This window comes from Cervus elaphus, chromosome 12 (assembly GCF_910594005.1).
Source record: "Cervus elaphus chromosome 12, mCerEla1.1, whole genome shotgun sequence".
NCBI classification, from domain to species: domain Eukaryota; kingdom Metazoa; phylum Chordata; class Mammalia; order Artiodactyla; family Cervidae; genus Cervus; species Cervus elaphus.
Window position 1 is genome coordinate 87,833,470 of NC_057826.1, and position 9,754 is coordinate 87,843,223.

General features: G+C 48.3%; 1 long non-coding RNA gene across 3 annotated transcripts in view; it reads right to left on the reverse strand.

Moving 5' to 3' along the window:
* The window catches only part of LOC122704843, a 46,718-nt gene that overhangs the window by 34,615 nt on the left and 2,349 nt on the right, over window positions 1–9,754 (reverse strand). For all 3 annotated transcript variants that reach the window (XR_006343953.1, XR_006343954.1, XR_006343952.1), the window contains exon 2: window positions 6,745–6,900. This is a non-coding gene — a long non-coding RNA (uncharacterized LOC122704843). The remainder of the gene's footprint in view (window positions 1–6,744; window positions 6,901–9,754) is intronic.

The window sequence follows — 9,754 nt, forward strand, 5'->3', positions numbered from 1 at the left end:
TATTTTACTTAAAAGATTTTATGATATGGACCACTTTTAAGGTCTTTAATTGAACTTGTTACAATATTGTTTCTGTTTTCTGTTTTAATTTTTTTTGACTACAAGGCATTTTGGATCTTACTTCCCTGACCAGGGATTGAATCTGCACCCACTGCATTGGAAGGCAGAGTCTTAACCACTGGACTGCCAGGGAAATCCCAGATCTATGAATTTATCACATTGAACCAGGGGCTGGAGACACAGAGATAAGGCACAGGCCTTCCTCTTCAGAAGTTTACAGTCGGTTGAAAGAAGGCAGCATTTCCAGGTGGAGCAAAGAGCTCAGCTCAGAGTGGGGCTAAGTGGGAAATAGTGAGGCTGGGGCTGGAGAGGGGGGTAGGCTGGAATGCTCAGCGGGCGCATCTGCCTGTTTCAGGTATGATGATAAACTCTCATATTGTGCTTGTAACCTTAATGGTGCCACCACACCCCAGATCCCCATCTGGCTGTAACTGTGGGCACACTGCTCCCTACTCAGGAAAGCACCTGTTACATGGTGTTTGGGAATGGCCACTGATTGGCTCAGGCTGAGCATCTGACCTAAACCCAGCCTATCCACCCACTGGCAGGTGACTGGTGAAGTGGGCTTCTTGGGAAAAGCTCCACCCAGCAGGGGTGGAGATAGTAACTAGCTGAGCCAATCAGAATGGCTCCTGGTAGAATGTGCACTAAGGAAAAACAGGAGATGGACCTGTGAGGAGCAAGGTACAGAGAGAAGCAGTTGCTCCGCTGGAGAAACACTCAGGCCGCATGTGAGAGATTGGCCGGCCTCAGCTCAGTTTCTGACTTCAGCTGTCTTTACAAGCTTGCTTTTCATTCAGACGGGCCTGAGTGAGTCATCATTCTTGTTAAACTGTGTAACTAGCTAAGGAGCCCCCTCATCTCGCTGGCATGCCAAAGAGCAGCCAACTCTGTCCTCCATCCTGTAGAGTGGCCGCTGTGAGGAAACAGAAAGATCAGAGGATGGGAAATTAAGAGACTGGGCCTGGGTTCGAGGCTGACTCAAGTTCCCAAGCATCCCCAAGAGCCAAGCCTTGGCAGAAGTCTGGAATACTTTGCATAGTGTGCTTTCTCTTTCACTGGTTATGATCTGGCTCCAGTGAAGATGACAGATGAAAGCAGCCAGAAAGGTAAAGGCAGCTGCTACCTATTCAGGGTATTCTCCTGCTGTTTGATGGAAGCTGATTAGTTAGGTGCAGAGGATTCAAAGGGCTTCCCTGGCGGCTCAGTGGTAAAGAACCCGTATGCAATGCAGGAGATGTGAAGACGTGAGTTCGATCCCTGGGTTGGGAAGATCCCCTGGAGAAGGAAATGGCAACCCACTCCAGTATTCTTGCCTGGGAAATCCCACGGACAGAGGAGCCTGGTGGGCTATAGTCCACGGGGTGGCAAAAGAGTTGGACACGACTGAGCGACTAAACAACAAGAGGATTCAAACCCTCTCTGTTCAAAGGGCCTCCAGGGAGATCTGAGAGTCAGTGGAGAGGACGGGCAATTCTGGACACAGCACTGTGCTTGGAAGTCTTAGCCATCTCCTGGGGCGTTTCTCAGTAGACACATGTCTGAGTCCTGGGGAGAACAGAAGGGCTGTAAGTAAAAGCTAAAAGAACTGTTCCACCAAAAAGTTTGCTTATCTGGGCATAGACAGACATGTTTTGGAATCAGGCAAAAGAGGCATTTGTTCCTGCTGTGCTACTGACCTCTGTGCATGGAGAAAGCTCTATGGTGCTGGCATCAATGACTTGAAAAGCTGCAGTGTGGGGGAAGGGATTGGTACATGGAGAAAAAAGTCTTTTGAACAAATAGGGAAAAAACAATTGGACATCCACAGGTGAAAAATGAAGCGTGACTCAGACTTTGCACCATGTGCATAAGCTGGTTAAAAGTGAAAATAGACCTAAAGGCAAAACCTAAAAAAATAAAAAAAAAAAACTAGAGAAAACACAAAAGAAAATTTTTGTGACCATGGTTTTGGCAAACATTTTTAGATCTAATACCAAAAGCACAAACCCATAAAATTAAAAATTGATAAATCAGACTTCAAAATTACGCTCTTCTTCAAAAGGCATAGGAAGAAAATGAAAAGACAGAACTTCCGTGGCGATCCAGTGGTTAAGACTCTGCACTTCCACTGAAGGAGTCACAGGTTTGATCCCAGGTCAGGGAAGTTCTGCATGCTGTGCTTTGCAGCCAAAAAAAAGACAAGCTACAGAGCTACTTTGGGAAAATACTTTCGAAAAACATCTGATAAAGGACCTGTATCTATGATATACAAAGTACACTCAGAATTCAATAATGAGGAAACATACAAAAATAATTACAAAATAGGCAAAGTATGTGAACAGACACTTCTCCAAAGAAGACATAGAAATGGCAAATAAGAGTATGGAAAGCTGCTCACCATCACTGGTTACCAGGGAAATGCAGATTAAAACTAGACACGTTACACAACCATTGGAAAGGCTTAAAAGCAGCCAAAGGTGTAATTTTAACAGTATTAAGTGTTAATGAGAATGCTGAGCAGTTGGAACTCTCATGTTGCTTGTGGGAAAGTAAATGGAATAATCACTCTGGGAAACAGTTTGGCAGTTTCTTATAAAGTTAAGCATACACTTCACTTATAACCCAACAATCACATTCCTAGATATTTACTGAAAAGAAGTGCAAAACATGTTTATACAAAAATTGGTACACAAATATTCATAGCTAAAATATAGTTGCTAAAAACTGGGAGACAGCCCACGTCCTTCAACTGGTGAATGAACAAAGAAACTGTGGTATATCCATATGATAGAAAACTACTCAACAGTGAAAAGGAATGAATTACTAACACATGCAACAGCATGGATAATTATACTAAGTGAAAGAAGGTAGACTCAGAAGGCTCATACCAAAGGATTCCATTTATAGGACATTCCCGTAAAAGTAAAATGACAGGAAAAGGGGACAGCTCAGTGGTGGTCGGCAGCTGGGGATGGGGAAGGGGGCTGACTCCAGAGGGAGTTTCTGAGGTGAGGGAAATATTTTGTATCTTGATGGTGATAGTGGTTGCAAGACTGTCTGCATTTGTAAACAAATAGAATTTTCTACTCAAAAAGGTGCTTTTACAGAATGAAAATTATGCTTCGATTTTAAAAACGGGAAGTGAGGGGACCTTCCTGGTGGCCCAGTGGCTAAACTCCGAGCTCCCAATGCAGGGTGCCTGGGGTTCGATCCCTGGTCAGGGAACTAGATCTCCTAGGCTGCAACTAAATATCCTGTGTGCCACAACTAAGACCTTTTGCAGCCAAATAAGTTGTTTTTAAGAAAGAAAAAGTGAAAATGGGAAGAGGGATTCAATTTTCTTCTTCCCTCTCTTGGCCTTCCCTGTTAGTGGCCAACATTCTGTCCTCAAAGCTATTGTTCTCTGGGGGTGGGAGATTTCTCAATTCGGCCACCCTGAATGCTGCTTTGTTTCTGGGAACAAAGTCAACCCACCAAGGATGACCAGTGCAGGCCCATGTCTGTCTGTCTCCTGCTGTCCCCCGTGTCTGGCTAAGCCTGCTCACCCAGGCCTTTCTAGCTTCCATTCCCCTCGCTGCCTGTTCACCGGGGCCGTCTGGAGTCCCAAATCTTTACTGCCCAGGAGTTGTGTGGGCGAAATATTCTGCTTGGAAAGAGGGAGGCTCCTCACACTCAACTTTCCGCAGCTATCGCCCATTAAACGGCCGTGGGTCCTGGGCATGTATGGTCTGAGAGCCAGCCGACATCTGTCTCATCTCAGCCCTGATACAGCCCTGATCCAGGCCGTGCCCATCACTGCTGCAGGCTCTTCTGGTCATGGGAAACAGGCAGCTGTCAGATGCTTCAGGGTGAGCTTGATGAACAGCTGGGGCAAACGCATCACACTGAGTGTGACTGGTCCAGGAGGGGAGTGTGAACACTCTTGCCGTGACTCCCTAGTAAGTGTGAACCCCCTAGTCCTACACAAAACTGTGAGTGGGGGTGTCCCCCTCACACGGGGGGGGGCGGGGACTGTGGGACACGCTGATGTCCACTTGCAGAATGTGAACTCACTGATTTGTGCAGTGAACAGAACAATGTCTCAGTGTGGGAGATGCTGTGGGGACTCTGAGCCCACCGTGACAGCTTGGGGAGCATCATGGTGACTCCCACAGCCAGTGGTGAAAACACTGGGGCTTCTGTGGGTGTGAGCACCTTGTGGAAAGTGTCAGGAGCACTAGAGATGCCATGTGTGAACTCAAGGTTGAGACCATGGTGAGTGCACCATAGGACAGTGAGCTGACCTTTTTAAAAAAATATTTACTTGTTTATTTGACTGCCCTCCCTATTAGTTGTGGCGTGTTAGTTCTTCTTAGTTGTGGTCTTAGTTGGGATCTAGTTCCCTAACCAGGGATTGAACCCAGGCCCACTATGTTGGGACCATGGAGTCTTAGCCACTGGACCACCAGGGAAGTCCTAAGGTGACATGTTTTTTAACTTTGAGGAGCATGAACACCGTGAGCATGTTACACAAGGTGGAGGGCTCTAATGGACATGTTTTGGGGTATCTGCTCCCCACCTACAACCTCTGAAGAGTAAGCACAGCCTCATGAGACCGGGTTGACCAGCAGGCCGCAGTGTGTGCAGCTACCGTGTGACTTGCCTAATTCTGAAGGTTTCTTTTTCTTTCATTTTCTAAGCTGGAGTTGTTATAGTTGTTCAGTTTTGCCCAGCTCTTTTGGGAAGTACTGATGTGGTTACAGGGTGAGAGGAAGTGATTCATGGGTAGGTTTGCCGAAGAACAAAGGGAGGGTAAATGCTGAGGTTGACAGCTATTAAAGTGGTTTTTGATATCAAGATTCAACTACTGGTATCAAAATTAGTTAGAATCCACTGGGATTTCCCTGGCGGTCTAGTGGTTAAGAATTTGCCTGCTAATGCAGGGGACATGGGTTCAATCCCTGGTCCGGGAGGATCCCGCACATCACAGAGCAACTAAGCCCATGCGCCAGAACTGCTGAAGCCTGTGTGTTTAGAGCCTGTGCTTTGCAACAAGAGAAGCCACTGCAGCAAGAAACCTATGCATTGCAACACTAGTAACCCCTGCTCGCCATAACTAGAGAAAGCCCACACACAGCAACAAAGACCTAGCGAAACCAAAAATAAATACATTAATTTTTTAAAAAAGAATCTGGATTTAAAAAAGTTTAGTAGTTAGACATTTCAGGTTGACTCCTACTCAACCTGAAGTAGGAGTTGTACTTTTCGGTTTGTATTTGTGGTTCTATTTTTGGTGGGCATGTGTCATTTTTCACTTCCTAACATCCATTCTTCCTACTTCTGGTGACAGCACCACAATTTTCTTTAGGAAAAATCAGTCCCTGTGATTCCAGTGAGATGATCTACCCCTACCTCTAGGAGTGGATTAATCAGAGCTTTCCACCCCCATGGTTACAGTGACTGGGTCAGGAAGGGGCCAGAGAGAGAGCCTTTCCCAGGACTTCTGCTAGAACACAGAAGTCATGCTTTTTCAATGGGAGATTTGAGACGTGCTAGAAAGGAGCCTGGATCTTCTGGAAGATACCACATGGGAACAGCGTCTGTTTCAGTTACTGTTGCATAACAAACTACCCCAAATCTTAGTGGCTTAAATGATGATCAATTTTCTCATATCCTCAGAATTCTATAGGTCAGGGTCTCATGCAGGGTTTGACTGGGCAATTCAAAAAACAATGACTTGTTTTTTATGACTTGGATTGAGGCCACCCCGTGGCACTCATCTAGTAGATGAACTGGTCTGTCCTGGAGGGTCCAGGACAGCTACACTCCCATTTTTGGTGCCTTCATGGTGAGGGCTGGAAGACTGGGCTCAGCTGGGACCTCCTACCATAACACCGACACCAGGCCTCTCCAGTTTGGTGGTCTCTGGGAAGTTAGCTGGCTTTCCCCAGAGCAGACATCCCAAGTGGAAGTTGTATGACCTTTTCTGACCTAGCCTTAAAAGTTCACCTCGTTCTTGGTTACAAGTCAGTCATAGGCCAGCTGAGATTCAAGAGGAGGGAAATTAGATCCTAGTTCTTGACGGCAGAGGAAGGCAATCACCTTGTACATGAACATGTGCAATGGGAGCTGTTGGTGCAGCCAGCTTGGGAAAATACAGACTCTGCTACAGCCTCCTGGGGAAAAAACCATCTCGGAGAAAGCAGTTGAGACATGGATGGAGAACAATCCTGATGATGTTATTTGAGTCCCTGGATCCAATTTTTCCCAGGACTTCAGTTTTCACAACCATCAGATCCCTTTTCTGTATAATCCAGTCTGAGTTGTGCTTTGACTCTTGCAACTGAAAGCTCTTTTACTCTTAGCGTGTATGTGTGCGTGTGTGCTGAGTTGCCTCAGTCGTGTCTGATGCTTTGCAACCCCATGGACTGTAGCCCACCAGGCTCCTCTGTCCATGGGATTCTCCAGGCAGGAATACTGGAGTGGGTTGCCATACCCTCCTCCAGGGGATTTTCCCGACCCAGGGATCAAACTTTTGTCTCTATGTCTCCTGCATTGGCAGGCGGGTTCTTTAGCAGTGGCGCCACCTGGGAAGCCCCTGAGTGTGTATATCAGTAACCTATTACAGTACAACAAATCACCCCAAAACTTAGTGCCTTACAACAATGATTATCATTTCTTGTGATTCTGTGGGTGGCGAGGCCATTCTTTTGCTGGTCTTACCTGGCTCACTTATGCAAATGCTGAGGTAGAAAGTTCAAGATGTCCTCGTTCACATGTCTGGCTGTTGGCTGGGGGTCTCTGTTCTCCTTCATGTGGTCTGTCATCCTCTAGGAGGACAGATTGACTTCTTTATTTGGTGGTCTCAGGAGAGTGTTCCTAGGGAGTGAAGGTGGCAAGATCTCTTGAGTATCATTTCTGTCATTCCTTTGTTCAAAGCAAGTGACAAAGTCAGTCCAGGTCAAAAGGGTGAGTAAAGAGACTCTACCTCATAATGGGAGAGTTGCAAAGAATTTGTGGCCATATGTAATCCACCACAGTATGATAGATAGCTGGATCATATTAGACATGGACATTTTTGAAATTAGTGTGTGTATGGGAAGGAGGATGTGTGTGCCAGGCAGGCAGAGCCAGAGTATTCTAGCATGTTCTCACTGAGGAGCACACGGCTGGAGTGTATTTCACCTTTCTGAGCCTCAGTTTTCCCTCTGTAAAATGGGTGTCATCATTCCTGTCTCGCAGATCAGCTGTGAGGCTGAAGATGGGATGATGATCACGAATGTGCCTTGTAAATTACAGGGTACTGAATATTATCATATGAGGCCTGAGAAGCAATAGTCAAGGTGGGCCTGGGTGGTCAGAGAGGGCAGGAGCTGGGAGACTGAGATGGGGCATTGAAAGATGGGGGACATTCACGTGGGTGGGAGGAAGATGGGAAGCTGAGGAATAGAACTGTAAAGGCACTGGGTGGGAGAAGTGACAGACTGTATCTGGGACAGGGAGGAGACCAACAGGGTCAGAGAGTGAGCTGTCCCACTCCTGTAGACTCTGAGTATCTCGACTCCCATACATACTGGGTCAGCAGCCCCTGAGGGTCGTTCAGAGCTGCAGTGAAGTCCTCCAGTCCCCTGGGATCAGCAGTGGCGCATCCCTACCCAGGCCTGCAACGCCTCCTCAGGCCACAAGGGGGCGATGATGGGAGCATACGCGAGGTGGTCAGAGTCGGAGACAGCTCCCTTCCTCTGGAGCCACCAGCATGATGTCAGACCCCTCCCAGTATTCCCAAGTTTCTCTCCCCTCGGCAGGGTGGAGACCCCTGGCCATAGGCTTGGGTCACAGATGGCCTGGCTAAACTGGATTCCAAGCCCCTCGATCCCCTGGACAAGGGTGGGGGTGATTGATGGGTTTCCCTGTGTTCCAGTCGAGGGCTTGGAGCTGCAGCAGACTGGCCTGGCCTGAAGGAGCCCCAGGTGGCCACTCATGGTTGGCGCTGACCCAGCAAGGCCAGGCCCTGGACAGTCTGGATCTGTGGCCGCCTCCCAAGCCCTCACTATCCTGAGGTCCTGGCCAAGGAGAGGAGCAGCCTCTCCCTCAAAGGCATCCTGGGAGCAGGGGGTTGGGGGGGAGGGTCAGATTCCACCAGTCTAGCCCTGTGCAGTTAGCTGCTCAGTCCCTCTTGGGGACAGAAGAGGATTCTTCAACGGGAGAGGTGGGAGGAGATGAGCTAGAAGGACGCCAATGGCGGTGTTGTTAGCAGAGCCCGGGGATGCTAGCTCAGCCCTGTGCCAACCATGACAAGACCCTCTGGCCATTTACCCTACCACCCTACCCTTGGGGCAGGGTAAATGGGGCCTGAGATGTGAGTTCCTGACCAAGCAAGGGCACCTAGGCAGGGATCATGGCCTAAAGGGCTACACTTTGCCAAGTCCTAGGCTTCCTGCCTCCTGCTACAGAAGGAGAAGAGAGGCTGGGGAGACCTCTTTCACGTACTCTGCGGTTCCATAGAGTAGCAGCCCCGGAAAGAAGTTGATTACCCTGACTTTGACCTCTTGTCCTCTGGTTTACCTCCACCGCACCTTCCTCTCCTGTCTGCCTTGCTCTCCTTATCCAGTCTTGGTGGTCAAGTGACTTCTCTGGCTTCTGGCCTAACCTCTGGTGAGAGTCTTTGGGGCTGTCATTTCTTCTGTCCCCTCCTTTCTGTTGTATTCAGTGTCAGCATCTTATCAAACCTTGAAAGAGCTGGTGGGGGCCTCAGAGCTCTCAGTCTGAACTCCTGCTGCGTAGGAGGTCCAGGGTCATGTGGGTCGTTACTTGTCCAAGATCACATGTCAGAATTAGCAATAGAACCAGTACTATACTTTTGGCCTCTGATCAGGCTATTGGGGCTCAGCTTTTGTCCACGGACCAGCAGAGTTCTTAGGGTCTTCACTCGGTTCGCACTTTGCCTTCACTTAGTTCAGACTAAAGCTGCTTCATGGATTGGCTCTGACTATAATTGAACCAGACTTGGTCTAGCTACAGAATCTCTGGGCCAAAATCTGGGGGCCAGGAGGCTCCAGGAGAAAAAGCAAACCAGGTCTGTGCCTTGGATCTGCTTAGGGGCTGTCTTTACTCAATATCCTTCCTCCACCCATCCGCTTCTACCCCAACAGCTCCTGTCCAGGATGATGCTCAGGGAAGCAGAGCTCCTAAACCCTTGCTTGCACCCGCACCCACACCCACACACATTCACACGGGGAGAAAGACATATATATATATATATGTATATATATATATGAGTGAATGAGTGTTAGTCACTCAGTCATGTCCAACTCTTTGCAGCCCCATGGAGTCCGCAAGGCTCCTCTGTCCATGGAATTCTCCAGGCAAGAATACTGGAGTGGCTGGCCATTCCCTCCTCCAGGGGAACTTCCTGACCCAGGGATCGAAACCCAGGTCTCCTCTACTGCAGGCAGATTCTGTACCATCTGAGCCACCAGGGAAGCCCATAAATATATACATACTTATGGCAAACACACAGGCACGTGCCTATAGAGAAAGGCACAAACACACACAAGCATGCACACACAGCTGAATGAGTGTGCCCTGCAGCACTGTGGGATCATTTCCATACAGGGCTTTTTCCTCTGAAATCATGATGTCTTCTCCCTATGTCCTCCCAGTACTGAGTCTAGAGCCTGCTCCAAACAGGTGCTCGTTGATAGTGTGTGGAAAGAGGGAGCTGACACTGGTG